The 25,519-nt window shown below is 34.9% G+C and overlaps 1 protein-coding gene across 2 annotated transcripts in view; it reads left to right on the top strand.

Moving 5' to 3' along the window:
- The first annotated feature begins 754 nt into the window (after positions 1 to 754).
- Positions 755 to 25,519, top strand: part of PNISR (PNN interacting serine and arginine rich protein) — a 47,747-nt gene continuing 22,982 nt past the window's right edge. For both annotated transcript variants that reach the window (XM_074310228.1, XM_074310229.1), the window contains exon 1: positions 755 to 884. The gene's annotated coding sequence lies outside the window, so the exon portion shown is untranslated. The remainder of the gene's footprint in view (positions 885 to 25,519) is intronic.

Here is a 25,519-nt window from a genome sequence, read left to right on the forward strand (position 1 = left end):
TCCAACTCCAGTCAGTAGCTGATAGAAAGGAGCTGCGGTGGAGCTAGATACTTCACTTTCTCAAGGGGCTCTGTCGCTAGGTGGCGGCAGAGCTGAGCTTGCTTCAGATTGACGTAAACAACCCAATTAGGGTTAACTAGGGTCAGCGAGAAGCAACCAAACTCTTAGGTGCTAATCCTTTTGGGGGTTAGTTTTTCGCCAAGGCCTAGAGTCAGCGGAGGACGGCGTCACAGAGTGGCCCTATAGGAAAATTAACTCGTGCTGAGTCCCATGGGGACGAGTCTCCCCTGCAGTTCTCAGCCTCTGCTCCGAACTTCCTGGGAATCCCTTTTGTGAGGTATGCTTGACCCAAGCAGCTGTCCATAGTTCTAGAACCATATAGACTATTGCCCGAAGGGCAGGCCGGGACCCCACAGCAGTAGAGCAGCTTCCCGACTTCCCCCGCTCCCTCTGCCGAAGGAAACTGGCCATAGCAACTACTCCTCTCATTCCGCCCCGATTCGGAAGCCTAAAAGCACCTGCCTACACTAATAATGGGAGAGGCGGGCATGAAATGTAGCGTCTATTAAAGGCCGTGGCGAAGAGATCAAGAAGGGGGTACGTCCTCAGACATTCCGACTGGCGATATAAATGACGAAAAACAGGGCGACAGGACACCGGCTTCTAGCAAGGCGTCCTACAGAGCAAACCGAGACTAAGTCACGTGTCCTCGTGCTCGGCGGATTTAACATGGCTTGTGAGACAGACCGGATGTTGTCAACATTTGCTTCCGGGTGACAGCGCTCTGGCGCCATCTTGTCTTGTTCGAGAAGTGGAAGGAGTGAAGGGGGTGGAGAAGACGCTGTAGGGACCGCATCGGTGACGGTGTCCCGGAGCCAGAGTGGGTAAGTGATAGAGAACTGTTACACGCTGGGACTCGTTAAGCCGCTGCCCTCCAATAATAGGCCTCGTGGATCAGGCAGTGTGGAGTTATAAAACGGGTTCGTTGTGTACGTCGCCTGTGGCGGCCGCCAAGTGCTCCTCTTCCCATCCCCCTCGTCCCCCAGGAGGAGGTGACTGTGGTAGTAGTCAGGCCTAGTGGTAGCTGCAGCGCCCTCTGCGACACGGATGCATCCCCGCGATTAGAAATGCTACTTCATCTCTCGGGGCAAGTACCTTAGATGAGAGGAGCATAATTGTCAGGTTCCGGGCTGTCCGTTGAACACTGCGCGTGCGTGCTGGTAACACCCTAGTGAGGAGGACTGGGTGGGGGTGGGGGTGGGCGGGAAGAAAAGGCACGGCGGCAGCCTACACGCATGTGCATATTATTAAGAGCCTGGAGCGCTTTTTGCAGTTCTTACTGGTCAGGTACCGTTAAGAGATACCCGTCCAGCACTTTGGAGAAACGCTCGATTGTAATCAAGTCTCACCGTTTTATGAGTTTTTACGGTATTATTTTGTGTTTTGTGAGTTTTTATACAATCTTCACTCTGTAAGCTTTTAGATGTCAGGAACTTTTCATGTAATGTTCCCTTTGTTCTGTGTTTTGTTTTTCCAAATAACTCCGCTCTCCCAGACTTTAAAGTATATGGTGACCAACTTATTGTGTAAAGTGACACTTGCTTTTTGGCATTCTAATAAAGGTGATTATTACATTAACTTGTTACCCTCACCCCAAAAATCCTTCCTCACAGTCCATACACAACCTTTTTAACCAAGCATAGAGCATTCTCTGTAGTACTAATGGCTAGTATTTATATAGCATTTTTAGGTTGGTTTGCATGGTACTTTACAATTATTTCATTTTATTATTAGAACATCCCTGATAGCTGCTGTTATTTTTCCTACTTTATAGATACATAAACTAAGAGTAAGAAGCTAAGTAACCTGCTTAGATTAACGAACACAAATGGTCCAGATACAATAAGCTATCTACTGCACTAAAATTGCTTTAGAATAATAAATTGTGGAGTTTATCGGGGAAGGAGATTATATATAATCATGCTTTAAGAAATGAACTGCAACTAAAAGTTCTTGAAGTTCTATCTTCACTTTTTTGTTAGTCATTTCTAGTTGCTATATATTTGTCAGAGTTAAGTACAAATTTAGTTAAAATGTTCTGAAACTTGAAATTTGTCACTGTACTTAAAGCTATTATTACTTATTTGTTTACTAGGCAAATGAAATGAGCAAATTCCTTTGTTAAGGACAAATTAACAAAGGATTAGAATTTTTTTGTATTTTGTTAAAAATAGTTATTTTATCAAATTTTTCTATGAAATGGCACCCATTAAAGAAGTTGTATTGGGGGCATTTTTTTTTTTTTTTTGGAAAGTTTTATGTGAGAAGCATTATACTTACTTTCAGAGTATTATTAGACAATACAATGGAAAGGTCATTGGAAACCAGAATATAAATTCAAATCCTCTCTAAAGTACAGGCTACTTGTACAGTCTTGCAGAAGACATTTAACGTTCTTGAGCCTCAGTTTTCTTTTCTATAAAAGAGACTAGATGAGGTTTCTTTTAAAAATACAGCTTTTAGAAATTTAGTGGTAGATACTAAGATTTTAATTTTAATTAATAGCTCATATTAACTTATTGTTACTGGGTGTTATACTTTTATTTAATTGATTATAACGACAGCCCTATAAGAATAAAGCAAGTCTTATTACAGGTAATGAAACTTAAGGTTTAGGAAGGCTGAGACTCAGAAAATTCTATAGTTAGTGAGTGATAGAGCCAGGACTAAAATTGGGCATCTCTTGCCTCTACATTACTGTGTACTTTAACTTTTTGCTTTTTGTGTGTCTGAAGAGTTAAGTTTATTTTTATATGGAACTTTTTCTTGGTCTCACTCCCTTTTCATAAGAGAAGGCAAACACTAGTCAAACAGGGATGGATAGGCTCCCTGTTGGAATATCTAATTAGGATTTTTCTCCTCCAAGTATAGATTTAAAAATTTCCTTTACATATATTTTGTTAATGGTAATGATAGATAACCAGTAAATTTAGTATTCTCAACTAAATAATGCTCTATTAAAACTAACCTAAGGAGAAAATGAAATGAGATCATTTTAGTGACTGAAAAAGGTTCTCTATACTTTTGAAGGTGTTTATATTTTATTTTTTATTTTTTCCTGGGGTTAAGTGACTTGCCCAGGGTCACACAGCTAGGAAGTGTTAATTGTCTGAGACCAGATTTGAACTCAGGTCTTCCTGAATTCGGCCCTGGTGCTCTATCCACTGCGCCACCTAGCTGCCCCGAAGCTGTTTATTTTTAATGTGAGTTTGTAAAGGAAACAAAGTAACATTAGAATGTAATTGTTAAGATAGTTCCAGAGAACAAATTTGAAAACATTCCTCCCCTATTATTTCGCATGGTTGGAATTTTATTAAATTCTCTCTTATTATTAATTTTAAAGGACAGCTCTCCTTGTGGGAACACAACAGGAGATTCTGGACAAAGTATAGTCAATGTAAAAATATTTAAAAAACAGTACCATGGAAATTTTTACTTTATGATAGTAGTTTTTTATTTTTCAAGATACATTCAAAAATGGTTTTCAACATTTACCCTTGAAAAACCTTGTGTTCCAAATTTTTCTCCCTCCCTCAGACAGCAAATGATCCAATAAAGGCTAAACATGCAATTCTTTTAAACATATTTTCCCAAGAATAATCAGATCAAAGGGGAAAAAAAATGAGAAAGAAAAAAACAAACAAGCAAGCAACAACAAAAATGGTGAAAATATTAAGTTGTGATCCATATTCAATCCCTATATTCCTCTCTCTGGATGCAGATGGCTCTCTCCATCACAAGTCTTTTGGAATAGTACCGTGGAAATTAAAATGTTTATTTGGTAATAGAGGATCAACAGATTTTAGATGTCTCTAATATATTTAATGTATTGTCTTAAATATAGTGGGTGATATCAGAAATGGTATCCTTATATACCAGAGATCCTTAGCCTCAAAAAGTTTAATTTAGTTGGAGGCAAGAAATATGAAAAATTACATAAATGTGTGAGTTAGCAGTTTAAACAACTTTATAAAAAATGACACAAAATACTGCATAATCTGCAATATGAATGATATAGATGAATGGATCACAAACTAGTGATTGAGCCCTTCATTTTAAAAGAAAAAGAAAAATTGTAGAATGCTTAGAATAAAATTAGTTAAAAAATAATTTTTTTAAAAAATAACATTACTAATGGTACCATTTAAAGGAATAGGGGATATTGATTCTTAGAATTCCTTTGACTTGTTTGGAAATAAAGTAACAAGTAACATTTATATAGTGATTACTACATGCCAGATATTGTACTAAATGCTTTACAAATATTAACTCATTTCATCTTCACCATAACCCTGTGAGGTACTTTTATTATTCCCCATTTTACAAATAAAGAAACTGAGGCAGGCACACAGAGATTGAGTGATCTGTATAGGGTCACACAGCTAGTTAAGATTGAATTTGAACTCAAGTTTTCCTGACTCCATCTTTGGAGTTCTCTGTCCAGTGTGCCATCTACCTTTCCCTTATCTACAAATAAAAAGTTCCTTTCATCTCTTCCAAACTGTGATTTTTACATTTTCTCTTCATTGAGTGGAATACAAAAAAGGGAACTAAGAATCACTTTTAATTTCTTTTCTAATCATATTTTTAACATGCCCCATTGTGGGATAAGAATAGATAGCTAAATGTAGTTTACTATGTTAGTATGGAACTGTATTGGGAGAGATCAGTCTTGTTTCTTGTAGGGCAGGGCTTCTGAACCTTTATTATCATGGACCTCCTTGACCATATTTTGGAAAATGTTTTAAATAATTGAAGAAAATATTAAATGTCTTTTAAAGGTTAGTGAAAATAATTTAACTCCTAACTTCAAGGGATCCTCTGAAATTTATTCAGAGCTACAAGGGGGTCTGTCTGTCTGTCTGTAGACCCAAACTAAAAACATATTCCTCAGCTCTACTGCTGAAAAAGACAAACAACAGTTGAAAGAGAGATATAAAAGTCTAAATATCATATTTCTTGTCTAATTATGGGGAGTGCCTTTTAATTTTTTGATCATATTTGTGAACCAACAGATTCTAAGAAAAATATAATGTGTCAACATCCCCACCTCCTCATTTTTGAATGTAACTTAGTACTTTTAAATTTCTTCTGTGGAAAATCTAAGATAGATGATTGCAATACCTATGTAAACATAGATAAAAAGAGAATGTGGAAATTTTTTTAAAGTGATAGAGCAGATAGAAGCTAAAAGGATGCAAAGACAAATTTGAGGCCAAAGGACGGCTTTTATCAACTGTGACATCTAGTTACTTTCAGTAATGACACTAGCGATTATTTAGATGTTTTAAGGTTTATAAAGCACCTTATTTATAGTATTTCATTTGATCCTTACCACAGCACTTAAGAGGTAAATGCTATTATCCCCCATTTTGCACTTATGGAAATTGTGTATAAGAGTTTAGGTTCCTTTCCTAAGGTCACAAACAAGTGCCAGAGGCGGGATTAAGACTCATTTCATCCTGACTCTTCTTATACTCTGTTTTATTTGTCCTTCATTCTGAAAGGAGGACCATGACATCAGGGAAATGATGCTATGAAAAGCAAGTGAGTTGAATTTAAATGATGGAGGGCTGTGCCCTTATCAGCTTCATTTTCTCTTCCAGAATCATCTGGCAAAATACAGATCAGGACAACTGGAGATAGCCACAGATGCAATGGGAGACCTTGGCCTTTTTACCAGGTCTCACTTTGTCTAAGTCCAAGTTCAATCAGTGTTTAAGGGTAGGTAAGAAATGAGGTAAAGAATGGTTTCTTTTACCTAGTCAGAAAAAAAAAATCAATCTGGGAGGAGAAGACCTTCCTGGTTTCTGGCCAAAATATAAACAATTGCTGTTTACATTTATTCTGAGCCATTATGGGCCCAAACTGTGCCCTGTTGGCCATTCAATGAGAGCCTAAATGATTTGTGTTTCAGGCATGATCTTTTAGCTTTTTGAAATAATAGCTTTTTTAGGGGCAGCTAGGTGTCCAAGTGAATAGAGCACCAGCCTTAAATTCAGGAGGACCAGAGTTCAAATTTGGTCTCAGAAACTTAACACTTCCTAGCTGTGTGACCCTGGGCAAGTCACTTAATCCCAGCCTGGGTGGGGGGATAATAACTTTTTATTTTCAAAATATATGCAAAGATAGTTTTCAACATTCACCCTTGCAAAACCTTGTGTTCCAATTTTTTTTCCTCCCTTCTTCTTACCCCCTCCCCTAGAAAGCAAGTAATCCAGTATGTTAAACATGTGCAATTTTTTCACACACATTTTCACATTTATCATGCTGCACAAGAAAAATCAGATAAAGGGAAAAAAATGAGAGAAAAAAAGTGCTAACAAACAAAAAGGTGAAAATACTGTTTTATCCACATTCAGTCCCCCCAGACCTCTTTCTGGATGTAGATGACCCTCTTTTATTTGTTCATTCATTTATTTATTTTATTATTTATTCATTCACTTTATTTATTTGTTTGTTTGTTTGTTGTTGTCTTTAATAGCTTTTTATTTACCAGATATATGCATGGGTAATTTTACAGCATTGACAATTGCCAAACCTTTTGTTCCAATTTTTCCCTTCCTTCCCCCAGATGGCAGGTTGACCAATACATGTTAAATATGTTAAAGTATAAATTAAATACAATATGTGTATATATGTCCAAACAGTTATTTTGTTGTACAAAAAGAATCAGACTTTGAAAGTGTACAATTAGCCTGGTGAAAGAAATAAAAAATGCAGGTGGACAAAAATAGAGGGATTGGGAATTCTGTGTAGTGGTTCATAGTCATATCCCAGAGTTCTTTCTCTGGGTGTAGCTGGTTCAGTTCATTACTGCTCTATTGGAACTGATTTGGTTTATCTTATTGTTGAAGAGGGCCACTTCTATCAGAATTGATCATCATAAAGTATTGTTGTTGAAGTATATAATGATCTCTTGGTCCTGCTCATTTCACTCAGCAGCAGTTCATGTAAGTCTCTCTAGACCTTTCTGTAATCATCCTGTTGGTCATTTCTTACAAAACAATAATATTCCATAATATTCATATACTACAATTTATTTAGCCATTCTCCAATTGATGGGCATCCACTCAGTTTCCAGTTTGTGGCCACTACAAAGAGGGTTGCCACAAACATTCTTGCATATACAGGTCTCTTTCCCTTCTTTAAAATCTCTTTGGGGGATATAAGCTCAGTAGTAATACTGCTGGTCAAAGGGTATGCACAGTTTGATAACTTTTTGAGCATAGTTACAAATTGCTCTCCAGAATGGTTGGATGTATTCACAATTCCATCAATAGTGTATTAGTGTCCTTGTTTTCCTACATCCCCTCCAACATTGCACATTATCTTTCCCTGTCATTTTAGCCAATCTGACAGGTGTGTAGTGGTATCTCAGAGTTGGATGATTCTCTTTATCACAAATCTGTTGGAATTGTCAAGCATGATCTTTTAGAAAGAAATCTAACTAGTAAACCCCAAGATATCTCTGGAAGTTTCAGCAATTTTTTTTTTTTTTTTTTTTTTAAAACATCTAGAGCGGTTAAGTGGGAAAGAGAGTTGCAGAAATTCAGCTGTGGTAGCTATTTCAGAACATCTTAACTATACTTCCATATTTTATTCGTAGTTGAAACCCCCAGATTTATGGCTACTGTGATGTGCAAATTAATTGAGGAATTTTATTTTTATTTTTATTGAGGAAGGAAGGATAAGGCTAAAGAAACAATTTATATGGCAACTGTGTCAGTCACTGTGCTAAGTACAAATACTATCTCATTTAATTATCACAATGACCCTATGGACTATGTGTTCTTATTTGCCCCCATTTTATCATTTTATAGTTGAAGCAAACAGGTTAAGTCTAGGCTCTCACAGCTAGCAAATAGCTGAGACCAAATTTTAACTCAGCTCTAGGTTCTGTACTGCTGTATGTACTGTACTACCTAATTGCCTTAATCTATAGTAAGTAAATGTAAGAACCTTTTACATGTTAATAAAATAAATGTGAAACTTGTCCATGACAAAATTTTACACAATTTGACATTGAGGCACAAGGTGTTAAATAAATGAATTCAGAAGATGGACAAATTAAAAAAAAAACATAGATTTTCTTTGGAGTTTAAGGCAGATGAATTCCCAGGCCATCAGAGATGCATATTTATCTCTATCCTTTAGATACATTTCTTAGCCTTTCATGATTTATGGCTTGTTTCAGTATTCTGCCTCCCATTGTGAATTTCTGTAAATTCCAGAACTTTTCAGTATTATCAATATATTTTATCAAAATTCATTATTACCTCAGTGAAGGCAAGATTTCCAGAGATCCTGGAAGTTTTTAAAAAAGAGGCTACAGAATTTTCTTTAGAGAAAGTTTTATAGTCTGTTGATTATGCTTAGGTTTTACAGGTATACTTTGGTTTTGGTATAGTCTTGAATGAAAAAATGAACTTCAGTAACAATTATCTTTTTGATTTTGTTTTATAATTTAAAAAATGATCTTTTTATTGCTTTGCCTGCTACTGGTATTTTTTCTTCATAGTAACAATTAACAATTGCTTTTTTTTTTTTTTTAAAATGGGTGTCATATTTTCAGCCATAAAGGGGAAAGGAATTAAGCATGAATATATAGCACCTATATAGCAAAGTATTGTGTGAAGGGCTCTTAAAAATATTAACTCATTTGGTCCTCACAGCAACCCTTTGAGGTAGGTGCTACTAAATATTCTCATTTTACATTTGAGGAAACAGGCAAAGAGAGGTTAAATTACTTTTCCAGTCATTGTAAATGTATGAGACTGGATTTAAACTTAGGAATTCATGCTTCAACCCAGAAAGAGCTCCCCAGTTTCGCCAGTTGCCCTGATCTATTTAGAAGAATCCTGTCATGTAAGCTGCTAGGCCATTCTGAAGGTCTTTGCTTCTTTTCTAAGGAATACTTAGTCTGTTTCACAGCAATAGTTTCTCAGTTCTTGGCCTTTTTTTTTTTTTTTATTGTTTTAAAACACATTTTCTATTGGCTTTTTGTACAGCCGATCCTTGACTTTGATTTCATCTAGTTTCTTTAATAATGAATTGTGCTTGCAAAAAAACTACAACCTTTGCATATTTGCTTCAAGTAATAATACATTTTTAGAAACTACAGAATTAAAAAATCAACAAAAGAGAACAATGAAACACATGTATAGCATGCAATCCAGCACTTAACTGACATAACTTATTAAAAATAGGGAAATCAGTTCTGAATCAGCTTTGTGCTAATAGAACCATAATGTGGTCATTGGTGTCACAGAATGAAAACATGTAATTTGTATACCATCACATAAAAACTAAACAGAATGGCAACACATCAATTTCCTTTCTTTTTCTTCCTTTCTTTCCTTTTCTCCTTCCTCCCTTCCCTCCCTCCTTCCTTCCTTCCTTCCTTCTGTCCTTCCCTTTTTATACTATGTTTGATTTACAATTCAGTTCCCACAGTCCTCTTCCTGGATGCAGATACCTTTCTCTACAAGTCTATTGGAACTGGCCTGAATCACCTCATTGTTGAAAAGAGTCATGTCCATCACATAATCTTGTTGCTAAGTACAGTGTTCTCTTGGTTGTACTCACTTCACTTAGCATCAGTTCATGTAAATCCAGGATTTTCTGAAATCATTCTGTTGATCATTTCTTATAGAACAATAATCTACAACATTCATATACCATAACTTATTCAGGCATTCCCCAGCTGATGGGCATCCACTAAGTTTCTAGTGCCTTGCCACTACAAAAAATGCTGCTACTGATGGGGTTCTAGTGGCAAAGCGAGAGTTGTGGTTGGTGCAGGTTCACAAACCTGAAATATTAAGTGGCAAAAAAGGGAAGTTTATTGTTGGATGAGAAACCAGCTTTGCTAGAAAGACTGACTTCTTTAGTGGCAAAGTCCTGGTAGAGAAATAATAAAAGTTTTCGCTGAGAAGAGAATGTCTTCACAGTGGGCAAGGTCCTGACAGCTATGCCATAGAGGCAAAGCATGCTACTTTGGACATTCTGCAAAGAAGTTGAGTTTAGAAATATCCTTTATAGAATATCTCAGGCTCAGGTTTCAGCTTGAAAAGAAAGCCAAAGTCCTCAGGCCTAGATCTCCAATTGAATGGAAATCACTTTTTGAAGGCTTCTGGAATTTCCTGAAAAGGGTCTGCATCAATGGAATGATTTGTTAGAAAAGTCCAGCTAGGAGGATATGCTCTCATAGAGTCTCTGGAGTCTGGGAGGGGTGGGAGTGATCAGGAATCAAAGGGGACAGAATTTCAGAGTGTTAATTTTACAGATCGAAAGGGAACACGGTTTCACACCCCCATCATTACAACCATTTTTGTTCACGTAGGTCCTTTTTCCTTTTTTTATGATCTCTTTAGGATACAGGTCCAGTAGAGACACTGCTGGATCAAAGGGTATGTACGAACACCAGTTTTCTTAAACGCCAGGATTGCATTGACAAAAATTATTCTAAATCAGAAAGGAACCTTAAAGATCATCTTATTTCATTTCTTGTTTTCTAGATGAGGAAACTGATGTCCAAAGAGGTCCTGTCTTCAAGGAATTTGTATTTTAATTGGGGAGTAGATAACATATAAAGAGGAATGTTAAATTGTAGGGAGCATATGCCACAACATGATATTGTGATGGTTGGGAAAGTGACAGGAGGCCATGTTAACTGACTAGATGCCATGGAAACTTCTCCATCAGAAGTGGTATTCCTTGTGACCAAAGGAGAACTAGAGATCATTATTGATCACAAAATAGAAAATTTTGATTACATCAAATAAAAAAAGGTTTTGTACAAACAAAACTAATGCAAACAAGATTAGAAGGGAAGTAACAAACTGGGAAGACATTTTTACAGTTAAAGGTTCTGATAAAGGCCTTATTTCCAAAATATATAGAAAACTGACTCTAATTTATAAGAAATCAAGCCATTCTCCAGTTGATAAATGGTCAAAGGATATGAATAGATAATTTTCAGATGGTGAAATTGAAACTATTTCCACTCATATGAAAGTGTTCCAAATCACTATTGATCAGAGAAATGCAAATTAAGACAACACTGAGATACCACTACTCACCTGTCAGATTGGCTAAGATGACAGGAAAAAATAATGATGAATGTTGGAGGGGATATGGGAAAACTGGCACACTGATACATCATTGGTGGAGTTGTGAAAGAATCCAACCATTCTGGAGAGCAATCTGGAATTATGCTCCAAAAGTTATCAAACTGCATACCCTTTGATCCAGCAGTGCTACTATTGGGCTTATATCCCAAAGAGATCTTAAAGAAGGGAAAGGGACCTGTATGTGCCAAAATATTTGTGGCAACCCTTTTTGTAGTGGCTAGAAACTGGAAAATGAATGGATGCACATCAGTTGGAGAATGAATAAATTATGGTATATGAATGCTATGGGATGTTATTGTTCTATAAGAATCGATCAGCAGGATGAATACAGAGAGGCTAGGAGAGACTTATGTGAACTGATGCTGAGTGAAATGAACAAAACCAGAAGATCATTGTACAATTGAATAACAATACTGTATGAAGATGTATTCTGATGGAAGTGGATATCTTCAACAAAGAGAAGAAGATCTAATTCAGTTCCAATTGATCAATGAGTGACAGAATCAGCTCCACCCAGAGAAGGAACTCTGGGAAATGAGTGTAAACTGTTTGCACTTTTGTTTTTTTTCCCAGGTTATTTTTACCTTCTGAATCCAATTCTCCCTGTGCAACAAGAGAACTGTTCGATCCTACATACATATATATTGTATCTAGGATATACTATAATATATTTAACATGTATGGGACTGCCTGCCATCTAGGGGAGAGGATGGAGGGAAGGAGGGGAAAATTCGGAACAGAAGTGAGTGCAAGGGATAATGTTTTTTATTTTTATTATTATTATTATTTTTTAAATTTATAATTTTTTGACAGTATATATGCATGAGTAATTTTTTTTATAACAAGGGATAATGTTTTTTAAAAATTACCCATTCATATGTACTGTCAAAAAAAAGTTATGCTTATAAAATTTTTAAAAATTAAAAAAAAAGTATTCCTAGGAGTGAATGACTTGTACTTCTCAAGGAATTTTGGGGTTTGAGGAATAGATGTTTTTTTCCCCATTTTTTTTTAACTAGGACAATTAATATTTTGGTTTCTTGTATAGTTTTCATATATCTTTTTTTGAAAATGTAGCTTTGGAAAACCAGGCTTGATTTAAGAACATTATTCAAATGAAGCTATTTGCTTACACTTTTAAACTCAAATTACTCTGGTTTACACTGGTTGAGCAATAAATCCCAGCTAATTTCACTTGGTCCTTGTTTGAGTTTTGTTAGCTCTCAGTGAGCTGAAATAGCTATTATTTCTGTTTTGTCCAGAATTCGGAAGGTCTTCCTCCCTGTGAGGGTGTGATAGCAAAACAGGCCATCTTTTGTTCTGTTCTTATAGGTAAGAAATTTAATTACTAAATGGTCCTTGTCTCAGACAAATTGAGATGGGGGAAAGACCTTAGATTAAAAAGGTTAAGGTTGCTCACTGAATCCAGGCCATCACCAGATGTCTTGATGGATGGATGTCTTGCCACTGGACTCTGAAGATTTTGGAAAGAGTGAAGTCTCATACCTCTGTACTGCCTTACCTAAATCCTATTCACTTGAAAGTAAAGTTCTAAGCTTCCTGAGTCCTTTGAGAACAAAGGATTAATAACTACAACAATTACTGATTATTTAGTCCAGTAGTTGATTTCCAAATCTTTCTAACAAACCTGTTTATCCCATCTGAATTCCAGTCCTAGAATTATCACCTTCTTGCTAGATAGATAGCTATACTTGGAAATTTTTTGAACTTTTTAATCTTCACATCTAAAACATAACTCTTTTCCTCCCAAACTCAGCCTAGCTCTAGATTTATTCATTTCTATTTTCCATCTTTCTCTGTATACCACCATCCTTGACTCTTCTCTGAATTTCTGTATATCTTTGAGACTTGATAGGTCTTGTTGATTTACCTCCACATTTACTGTATGTGTTCCTTTTTTTTCTACTTGTAGTTTACATCTTAATTCACGTCCTCAACAGCTCTTGGCCTAGACTCTTGTCATAGTTTCCTAATTCATCTTCTCTGCTTCTAATCTTCTTTCTTTAATCTATATTCATATAGCTGCTAAATTGATAGTAGACTAAAAAACACAGATTATACCCATGTCACTTTGCCTCCTTCCATATTTTTTTCATTGACTTCCTATTGTCTTTTTCTTAACCTGCTAAGAATGGTCCCAACATATCTAGAATTCATTTCTTTTTTCCTTGGTAGATAGAATTTCTTCAAAGCATAATCTCAAGATGCCACTTCTTCAAAGCATAATCTCAAGATGCCACCTCCTAAAGGAGGCCTTTCCTTGATGAGGTTTAGAGTGGTCTAGAGGTTAGTGGCTATAAGAATCCCCTTAAAATCGGCTGCAGGTTTTAGGAGTAAAAGAATTCACTCATTCCCGAATATTAGTTGCAAAATGAAAGCTTATTTTTAGATAGAAATCAGTTTCTGACTGACTTCTATAGTTAGGTTCTTACTAGGTGCTAAGTCCGTACTTAACAATTCTCTAGCTCAGGGTTCACACCTTTAAAAGAAGTTTATATCTTTAGACTTCTGAAAAGGAGTTTACACCTTTAAAAAGGATCAAGTTCATTGGTTGTAAGTAGTTCCCACAAGCCCATCCTCTGGGAGGATAAAAGGAGGCAACATTGAGTCTGGAAGAGAGTCTGGTGAAGGTCAAGGAGAAGACTTCCCACACTTTTGGAGGCGCAGAGTCTGATTCCTACACTCTAGGAGATTGAGTCAAGATTTCATTCTCATGTCAACCTTCGCTCTGGCTGGAGGTTCCAGAAGCCTCCCAAGAAACCTGCTCTCAGAGAAAAGGATTTACAGAAAAGAAACCTCCTCCCAGAGAAGGATTACAGTTGAGAGACAACAGGACACTACAGGTAGATCTATGGAAAATGGAGTTTTGTACTTAGAATGCAGTTCTCAGTGGACAGAAAGTCCTGGCAGCTGAGTGAGCTACCGAGGTCCATCTGCAAAGACTTTAGTTGATGGAAACTTATTATATTGGGTATCTTAGTGGGAGTTGAGAAGCCCGAGTAGATCAGAACCAGTGAGGGTTGGGAAGCCCAAGCAAGTCAGAATGGGGGCTGGGAAAGCCCAAATCTCCTATGGGAATTGAAAGGGATGCTTTTTGACCAGGATTTGTAATTGAATCAAAGGCTCTGGCATCCTGAAAAGACAACTTCTCTGGGGAGGATATGCCTTAGCCAGGAGGGGCTGGGAATCTAAAAGGAATCACAGATCAATAGGAAATAGTTTCTTAAAGGGACCACAACTCACTTCATCCTGGTCTCATCTCTCCCTTCCCATCTTGGTATTAGTATTCTTTCTTTAAAAGTACTTTTGTACTTGGCTGTTTCAGTACATGTTTCTCCAAAGTAAATGCAAGCATAGATGCTTCCTATCTTTATAGGTATCTATTTTAATTTGTTTCTTCTAGTTTGATCCTGAAACTGCCTAAGAAATCTTGGGATTTACTAGCTAGTTTCCTTTTTTAAGGATGATTCCTTAAATACAAATCACTCTGGCTCTCATTGATTAATTGTAGGTCCCAGGCCAAGCCCCATTTGGTCATTGTTTGGCCTCTGATTGATTCAGAGTGAATGGATATAACAATTGTTTTTGTTTTGTTCAAAAACCTTGATGGTCTTCCTCTACCAGATTGCTACTTTTTCCTTTTTTTTTTTTGGATTCAGTAAAGGAAGCAATTCTCTACCACATTTATTACTTAGCCTTAATTAGGTAGGGTTTTAGGTTTTGCCTCAGTCAAACTTAGCTTAAAAAGACTTAGTTTTAAAAAGGTCAAAGTATCCCAGTGAACCTAGGGCCAGCTCAAGTTGTCCTGATCCATATCTTGCCACTAGATCCAGATGGCTCTTTCTCCTCCCCCTTCCCCCAAGAGGCAATTGGGGTTAAGTGACTTCCCCAGGATCACACAGTTAGTAAGTGTTAAGTGTATGAGGCCAGATTTGAACTCGGATTGTCCTTACTTCAGGGCTAGTGCTCTATCCACTTCACCACCTAGGTTGCCCCCAGATGGCTCTTGAGGAGAAAATAAGCTGGTGCCTTTGCACAGCCTTCCCTCACTTAAATCCAATTCACTTGCATGTTTAGCATCATCTCTCTGTCATGATCATCTTCCAGAATGAAGGACAAACAACAACCCTTTTATTGTTAATGAAATATATCTGCAGCAAGTCATTCAACTTCTTAAAACTTCAGTTTCTTCATTTGTAAAAGCTGATAAGATCATAAGATCTTATAAGATGAGACTAGCCAAGGTGATTGAGTAGTGGAAAGTACAACCTTGTTTTCAACCACAACAACTAAACAGAAATCTCTAAAACATAAACTTTGAGTCCTGATTTTAGAAATTCAAGAAAAAATTACAGTGAATAATTTTTCCAACCCAGGATGGCATAGATCAGGAGACAGAGGTCTTTCTTTGGACATTGATGTATGAGTCTCTAGACTAGACTCATATAGACATTATCATATAGAAGAATGAAGGCCTGCCTAAATCAAGGTATTAGTTGGCAGCTTTTGCATATTACTTAATGATTGATCACAAATCTAGGGTAGTCTGTGCTTGTGTTAGTCCAGGGTGAAGAATAGCCATGGACAAGAAGCAGTCACAGGCCCTGCATTATGTACTGAGTGGAAGGATAGATAAAGGAGAAAATAACAGATGTGTGGCTTTGACTGAGGGAGAGCAGGGAGGTGTCAAGTCCAGTCCCCAACTCAACTTTGGTAAAATAATCAGAGCAGAGACTCCAGCCCAGTGGGGAGATCAAAAAAATAAATTTGTGCCAGGTTTCTCCGATAAGTGACTCTTAGACATTCTGTGAGTTTGGTTCCAGATCATTGTAATATTACATTAGTGAATATTATAATAAAGCAAGTTACCAAATTTTTATTTTCCACTGCATATAAAAGTTACGTTTATATTATACTGTAATCTTAAGAATACAATGGTATTGTTTAAAAAATGTACATACCTTAATTTAAAAATAATTTATTGCTAAAAAAAAAATTACTAATTTTCAGTGAGCTGCATCTTTTTGTTGGTGGAGGGTCTTGCCTTGATGCTAATAACTTCTAATTGATCAGGTGATCCGGCAAGGTTGCTGAAGGTTGGGGTGGCTATGGCAATTTCTTAAAATAATCAGCAATCATTACATCAATTGACTATTACGCTTGAACACTTAGAGGCCATTGTGGGGCTACCAATTGGCCTAATTTCAATACTGTTGTGTCTGGGGACTAGTTAGACTAGAGGAGAGGGAAAGAGACAGGAAGCATCAGTGGGTAAAGCAATCAGCACATAGCATTTATCATTTAAATTTGAGGTTTTACTGGCATAGTTTGTGGGCTCCAAAACAGAATAGTAATAACAAAAATCACTGATCTAAGTTCACCATAGTGGCGATAGTAATGAAAAACTGAAATATGGAGAGAAATACCAAAATGTTATATAGAAACATGATATGAGTTTATGCTTTTGGAAAATGGTATCTATAGACTTAATATAGTGTTGCCACATATCTTCAATTTTTAAAAAATGCACTATCTATGAAGTACAATAAAACAAAGTGTAATAAAATGAGGTATGTATGGAAAGGGAACTGATTAAATTTAAAAGGACATGGTCAAAGGATTTGAAATGGAAATTACTCCTCTCTTAAGGCAATAGGTAGTATTAAAAACAAAGTCAAAAAGGATGGGGGAAAATGTATTTAAACAACTTGCCTGGATGAAAGGAAGGATAGCTTAAGAATTATTGGACCAGCCATCACCAAAAAAGAGCCTAGATATTGTATTTCAAGAAATTGTAAAAGAAAACTGCCCAGATCCTTTCGAACCAAAGGGCAAAGTGAAAATAGAATCCACTATTCGCCTCCTGGAAGACATTTCCACATGAAAACTCCCAGGAACATTTTATCAAAGGAAAAAGTACTGCAAGAACTCAGAAAAGAATTAAAGTACCAAGGAATCTCAGTCAGGATCTCATAAGATTTATCAGCTACTGCTGTGAAAGATCAGAGAACTTGGAATGTGATGTTCTGGAGAAGAGAATATATAATATCTTGCCACAAAGAATAACTCACCAGCAAAACTGAGTATAATTCTACAAGGGAACAATTGAATTTAATAAAATGGAGAAAAAGGACTTAATATTCCTGATTTAAACAAAGCCCCAAAACCCAGAGCTGAGTAACAACTTTGAAATACATATAAAAAAAGAGTGAGCAATTATAGGACTAAACCAGGAAGAACCTTTCCATTTTAATATGGGGAGATACATCCTATCAGAAAGCTATTATAGAGGGAATTTGATTAGACATAGATCCTTTTTTTTTTTTTTTTTTTTTTTAATGTTTAGATGGTCTTAAAAGAATGAAAATGGAATTTCTGGAAAGGAATACACTAGGGAAAGGGGGTAGGAAAGATGAGGGAAATTATTTTATATAATTTGGATGTAAGATACATATAAGGAGGAAGGAGGGGAAGTGAGCTACACTTAAATTTCCCTTTTATTTGAATTGTTCAAAGAAGGGAAGACGACACAACTAGATGCAGAAATATATTTCACTCAGTAGAGAAACAAGGGGTTGAAGGCAAAAGGGAAGTAAAAGAGAATAGATTAAGGAGATTAGTACTGAGTAAAAGAAACTTTTATTTTTTTATTTATTATTTTTCCCCAGTTACTTTTAAAACAAAAAATTTTTTACATTTGTTTTAAAATTTTTTGACTTCTAGCTTCTTTCTTTTATCCCCGCCACAATTAACTTCACCACATATGAAGTTAAGCAAAGCATTTCCATAAAGTTGTGAAAAAAATATAGATTTCCTACCCTAATGAAATAAAAACTCTAAGGAAAAATTAAGTTGAGAGAGAGAGAGAGAGAGAGAGAGAGAGAGAGAGAGAGAGAGAGAGAGAGAGAGAGAGAGAGAGAGAGAGAGAGAGAGAGAAGAAATGAAGAAAATGCTTCAATCTGTCTTCAGACACAATCATTTCCTTCTTTGGGTATGGATAGGATTTTTCATGGATGAGTAGTCCATGAAAATAGCAAAGTAATTTTTAGCTGGTCATCTTAGAACATTGCTAAGACTTTGTATTTAGTACGTTTCGCTTTGCTTGAGTTGATGGAGAATTTTCCAGGTTTTTGTGTTTTATTTGTTTTCTGAGAACATACTGCTCATAATTTCCCATAGAAAAATAATATCCTATCACAAACACATACCCCAGTTTATTGAACCATTCTTTAATTGGGCATCTCCTCAGTTTCCAATACTTTTGCCTTGAGAGCTGCTAAAGATATTTTTTGTACATATATAGTTCATTTTCTTTATTATTATTATTTGTAATCTTTTAATATTTATGCCTAGCAGTGGTATTGTAAGCTGATAAGGTATGGTCTGCTGAGTACAGATCATATCTTTTGATCATTTATCAATTGGAGCATACTTCTTTTTATAAATTTGACTCAGTTTCTCTTATGTTTGAGAAATGAGGCTTTATCAGAGAATCTTCCTTCAAAATTTTTACAATTACTATTGCTAATTGTATTTATTTTCTCTCTCCTTTCTCCTTGTCCCTCCTCAAAAGTGTTTTGCTCATGATTACTCCCTTCCCTGATGTGCCATCTCTTTAATCACCCTTCCCATATCCCATTTCCCTCCTATTTTCCTGCAAGGTCAGATACATTTTTATACCCATATTGAATATGTTTGTTATTTCCTCTAAAACAAATTATGGAGGTTGGATCTTAAAGAGGGATTTCAAAAAAAGAAGAGCTTTGGGTAAAGGAAAGGGTTCTGTATAAGGAGAAAAAAATGATACAATAGGAAAACAGAATCAGAGCATCAGCCTAGTATTAAGCACACTCACTCAACCCCTTCTTTATAAAAAAGGAGTTAAAAAGAAAAGAAGTATGAGAGAATGGGATAAAGAGACATACACAATTAACAATTATAAAGAGGAATGTTATTAATTTACCCAAGAAATAGCATTGGCCAGTGTACTGAATTAGAAGACAGAACCCAGCAATATATTGTTTACAAAAATGATCCTTTAAACCTAGAATCACATGGAGTTAAAATAGGGGTCTGGAGCAAAATCTATTATTCTTCAGCTGAAAGAAGATAGTAATCCATGATTTTGGACAAAGCAACAATAACAATATATTAATTAAAAGAGATAAACGGGCATTTTACTGAAAGGTTACAATAGCGATTTGAATAACTAGGTTAGGTAGCAATGGATAGTGTACCAGGGCTAGAGTCAGAAAGACTCATTTTTCTGAGTTCAAATGTGGTCTCAGACAAAAAAAAAAGGAGTTATTACCCTGTTTGTCTTTAAAAAGAAAAAAAAGAAAAGAAAAAGTTTAAATCTAATTCTCCCCCAAACAACAACTAACCTAAGGACCTAGAATTTTAGAAAAGATAGATAGGATAAACTCTGAGATAATTGAATGAGTCTATAAAAGAATATACATAGTTCTTATCCATGCATGATATCATTACAAAAACTAATCATGTCTTAAAACATTAAAACCCTCACAAACACAGAAAAACAGAAGTCAATCATATCTTTTATATACTGCAATGTAGTAAAAATATTATTCAATAAAGGACCACTGAAGAAACATATTAATTGAAGAGTAATCCTATACAGTGGATGGGCTAAATAATAGAAACAATAATTTAGGGGATAACAATAAACTAAAAATTTTGAGGTGTCACTAAACAGTCCTAAGGGGGAAAATGTATCTTTGAATACTTTCATCAACAAAAAGGAAAAAGCAGCTTAGCCAATTGACCCTTAAAAACAACTTTAAAAATTGTAATTAAACATTTTCAAAAAAATATTTTAAAAAATATTTTTAAAAAGATTAACAGAATTGAAAGCATAGAAACCATTTAATCAATACAGAAAACCCAGGGCTAGGGTGGATTTTTTGGGGGGCAAGGGAAGAAGAGACAAGGAAAAATAGTAGTAGTAGTTAACATTTATGTAGCACTTATTCACCCAAAATGTTACAATTATTATCTTAATTGATCCTCACAACCATCTTTGGAAGTTAGATGCTGCTATTACTGCCCCCCTTTTACAGTTGAGGAAACTGAGGCAAACAGAGTAGGTGACTTGCCTAGGATTATACAGCCAGTGTCAGGTTAGATTTTGGAATGTCTGAAAAAAGAAACTGAACAAGCAGAAGTGGATTCCTAAAGAGAAAAGACCTAGGACTAAATGGATCTGAGTGACTTCTGTCAAATAGTTAAAGAATAATCAACTTCAGTGTTATTAAAGCTATTTTAAAAATGAAGAAAAGCTGGGGGAAGCTTCCTGCTAATTTTTTCCTATGATATAAATATACTTAATATGATACCTAAGCCAGGGAAAATCAAAACAAAATATTGTAGACCAATATTCCTTTTTTTAAAAAAAAATTTTTATTAAAGCTTTTGATTTTCAAAACATGCATGGACAATTTTCACCATTCACCCCTACAAAACTTTGTGTTCCAAATTTTTTTCCCTCCCTTCCCCCTACTCCCTGTCCTAGATGGCAAGTAATCCAATGTATGTTAAATATATGCAATTCTTCTATACATATTTTCACAATTATCATGCTGTACAAGAAAAATCAGATCAAAAAGTAAAAAATGAGAAAGAAAGCAAAGTGCAAACAAACAACAAAAAGAGTGAAAATACTGTGCTGTGATTCATACTCAGTTCCCACAGTCCTCTCTCTGGATGCAGATGAGTCTCTCCATCACAAGATCATTGGAACTGGCCTGAATCACCTCATTGTTGAAAAGAGCCAAGTCCATCAGAATTGATCATCATATAATCGTGCTGTTGCTGTGTACAATGATCTCCTGGTTCTACTCACTTCATTTAACAAAGTCTCTCCAGGCCTCCCTGAAATTATCCTGCTGATTAGGTCCTTATAGACAATAATATTCCATAACATTCATAACCATAATTTACTCAGCCATCGTCCAGCTGATGGCTCAGTTTCCAGTTTCTTGCCACTACAAAAAGGGCTGCCACAAACATTTTTGCATATGTAGGTCCTATCTAATCTCTTTGGGATAAAGAGACTGTAGAGACATGGCTGGATCAAAGTATGTATAGTTTGATAGTCCTTTGGGCATAGTTTCAAATTGCTCTCCAGAATGATTGAATCAGTTCCATACACAGCTCCACCAATATTAGTGTCCCAGTTTTCCTACATCCCTCCAACATGTTTCACTTATCTTTTCCTGACATCTTAACCAATCTGAGAGGGGTATAGTAGTACCTCAAGAGTTGGTAGACCATATTCCTAAAGAATATTGTTGCAAAAATTTATATAAAGTATTATTGAGGACACTTCAGCAACATATAGAGTTTATACACAGTAACCAAGGGATTTATTCCAGGAATGTAGAGTTCAGTATTAGGAAACTATAAATGTCTTGTACCATACTAATACCATGAACAGCAAAAGATATAATCATGTCGATGTATACATAACTTTTGGAACAGCACCCATTTGTGTTAAGAATACTAGAAAGAATAAGGATAAACAGATCTTTCCTTAATTCAGTTTGTATTTAGATAAAACCATGATTCAGCATTTATATTGGATATAAACTAGAGGTTTTTCCAATAAGTTGGCAAGAATGGCTAATTAATGCCATTTTTAGATATTCTGCTAGCTTAAATAGACAATCCTAGTTAGTCAACTAAAAATGGAAATCATTAACTTTATCATTTACAGGATATAAAATAACCTCACATAAGTCATTTGCATTATTTTATATTACCATTAAGCCTAGAAAGAGAAATTCCATTTTTGAAGTAAAATTTTGAAATAAAATTGTTGGAAATCTTCTAGTCACGTATTCTAGAATCTCTAGAGAAATAGTGAAAAAAAATGAGAAGCAATAGATCCTAGTAGTTACCAACTTTCAAACTATAATATGAATAGTAATCATCAAAATAATTAGGTGTTAGTTAAGAAATGAGTTGATCAATAGAACAGGTTCAGTATATTAAATAGAGTAGAATAACTCAGTGTTTAATAAATCCAAAAATGTGAAATATTTGAGTGTAAGATAACACTTTTTGAGAAACACTTATAGAGCTAGCTGTACCCAGAGAGAGGACTGTGGGAACTGAATATGGATCATAATATAACATTCTCACTCTCTTTGTTGTTGTTCGCTTGCATTTTGTTTTCTTACTCGTTTTCTTTTTGATTTGATTTTTCTTGTGCAGCAAGAGAATTGTATAAATATGTTTACACATATTGAATTTAACATATTTTAACATGTATAACATATATTGGATTGCTTGCCATCTAGGGGAGGGAGTGGGGGGAAGGAGGGGAAAATCTAAAACACAAAGTTATGCAAGGGTTAATGTTGAAAAATTATCTGTGCATATGTTTTGAAAATAAAAAGCTTAAAAAAATGCTTTTGGGGAAACTGGAGAACAGATGACAGAAATTAGATAAAGACCAACCTCTTTTACTGTAAACCAAGATAGTTCTAAATGGATACATAATTAAGACACAAAGGATGACATCATAAACAAATTAAAAGAGCTAGAAAAAATTACATGAAAGATGTATGGATAGGGGAAGAGTTCATAACCAAACAAGGCATAGAATCATAAAAGGTAAACCGGATAATTTTGACAATATAAAATTTAAAAGCTTTTTTCATAATAAAACCAATGGACCTAAATTGAGAAAAGGACTAAGTTAATGGGAAACAATCTTTGTTATTCTGATGTCTCTCTCTCTCTTTTTTTTTAATTAAAGCTTTTTATTTTCAAAACATATTGCTGTCTCATTTTCTAAGACAGACAGACAGACAGACAGACACACACACAGACAGACACACACACACACGAAAACTGATTGAAATTTATTAGAATAAGAGCTATGCCTCAGTTGATAAATAATCAAAGGATTTGACCAGGCAATTTTCAGAGTAAAATATATAAGCTATTGATAGCTATTTTTTAAAAAATGCTTCAAATCACTACTAGAGAAATGCTGATAAAAAGAATTCTGAGTTTCTACTTCAAACAAATTAGATTGACAAAGTTCCCCCCCCCAAACAACAACAAACAAACAAACATTAAAAAAAAAAGAAAATGACAAATATAGAAGGGACTTTTGGAAAAGTAAGCACACATCAATGCAGGGTGATTGTATAAATATTTTGGAAATAATTTTGGAACTGTGCCCCAAAAGTTATTAAATTCTATATATTCATTGACCCAGCATTATCTCCAACTATATACTTCATTATTTATGTATTTTTTTGCTGAGGCAATTGGGGTAAGTGACTTGCCCAGGGTCTTATAGCTAGGAAGTGTTAAGTGTCTGAGGTCATATTTGAACTCATGTTCTCCTGACTTCAGGGCTGGTGCTCTCTCCACTGCACCACCTAACTGCCTCTCTCTATATATTAAAGAGATCAACAAAAGTGTGGGGAAAAAAATATATGTTTAAAAAAAGGTTGTTATGTATTATATGTTATATGCATTTATAATTTATACATACATGTAATACTTAGTAAAAATAACACATTAGTAGAATAAATTTTTAAATTATAATTCATGTCAATATATAACTTGAAATAATATGATATAAAATATACCTTAAAGTAAATTTTAAAACATACATGTATGTTTTAAATTTTTTTTTGTGGTAGCACAAAAGTAGAAACTAATGTGTTGCTCATCCTTTGGGGAAAGATTGAACAAATTGTGATGTATGAATATAATGGCATACTATTGTGTATAAAAATGATGGAGACAATATCAGAAAAACTTGGGAATACCCCTTCGAAGAGATTTTGAGTGAAGTGAGAAGAACCGGGAAAGCAATTGTATAATAACAGTATTTTAAAGACAAGCAACTTTGTACCACTTAAAAACTATGATCTAATTCTTTGAGCAACCATGATTACACAGGACCCATGATGATGCATGCTGCTTTTCCTGATAGGGAAGTGGTAGTTAAGTGCAGATTGATGTTTTTTGGACATGATCAGAATGAAAATTTGTTTTATTTGAATTAAGTATTTCTTACAAGAGTTTTGTTTTTTACTTTTTCAATGTCAGAAAGATGAGAGGAAAAGAAGATAACTTTTTATTAATTGAAAAAAAATTATAATAAGGGAAAAAAACCCATAAGGTGGTTGATCATACAGTGTTTCCTAAAAATTTTTTTTATCCAATTTCAAGTTTGAGGGTTTTTTGGAACATCCTATACTTGTGCAACTTATGTCACAGGTGGAAAGTACTTTATAAATTGTGAGGTGCTATATTAATGTGAGTTATTTTTGTAGTAATGAGTAAAAAAGCAAGAGAATAGGAGCTAGTTACAGAAAACTTATGCCTAAGAATTAATGTCCCAATATGGATTCCACTTACAATTTTATTAGTGTTAAGGAGAACTGGAAAAAAGGAACGTTGACTAAAGAAGTCATAAAGTTGTATTTTAGAAACTTAAGTTGTAAGACGTATCAGAGAAGAACATAATAAATAGTACTAAATATAAAATGTTTGCTGAAAAATGTGTTGTGATCTTTTCTACCTGAAACATAATTGAGTTATTAGCAATTAGTTAACAATAGAGTAAATGAATGAGGCATTTATTAAGCACAATATATAAAAGCATTGTGCTAAATGCTGGCGATATAAATAAAAAATTAAGGCAGTTTTATTCTAGGAGAAAAGGAAGATTTGTTTTACTAGTTAAATGGTCAAGTCTGGTATACTGGGCAGTACATACTTTAAAAAAATCAATAATAGCTTTTTATTTTCTCTTTTTGTGTATGTGAGACAATTGGGTTAGTGACTTGCCCAGGGTCACACATCTAGGAAGTGTTAAGTGTCTGAGGTTGAATTTGAACTCAGGCTCTTCTCACTCCAGGGCTGGTACTTTATCCACTTTGCCATCTAGCTGCTGCAATAACTTTTTATTTTCAAAATATATGGAAAGATAGTTTTCAACATTCATCTTTATAAAACTTTGTGTTCTAAACTTTTCTCTCTTTTCCCATCTCCCTCTTCTAGACAGCAAGTAATCCAACATAGCACAAAACATTTGCAGTTCTTCTAAACATATTTCCACATTTATCAAACTGCACAAGGAAAAACAGATCAGAAAGTTAAAAAAAAATTTTTTTTTAAAGCAAGTAAACAACAAACAAGGTGAACATACTATCTTGTGATCCATATTAAGCAGGACATATTTTTAAATTTAATCTGAATTATTGACATTTTCTTTATTACTGTCTTAAATCTAGTTAATCAATAAAACAATA

This window comes from Sminthopsis crassicaudata, chromosome 4, assembly GCF_048593235.1.
Source record: "Sminthopsis crassicaudata isolate SCR6 chromosome 4, ASM4859323v1, whole genome shotgun sequence".
In the NCBI taxonomy this organism is placed as follows: domain Eukaryota; kingdom Metazoa; phylum Chordata; class Mammalia; order Dasyuromorphia; family Dasyuridae; genus Sminthopsis; species Sminthopsis crassicaudata.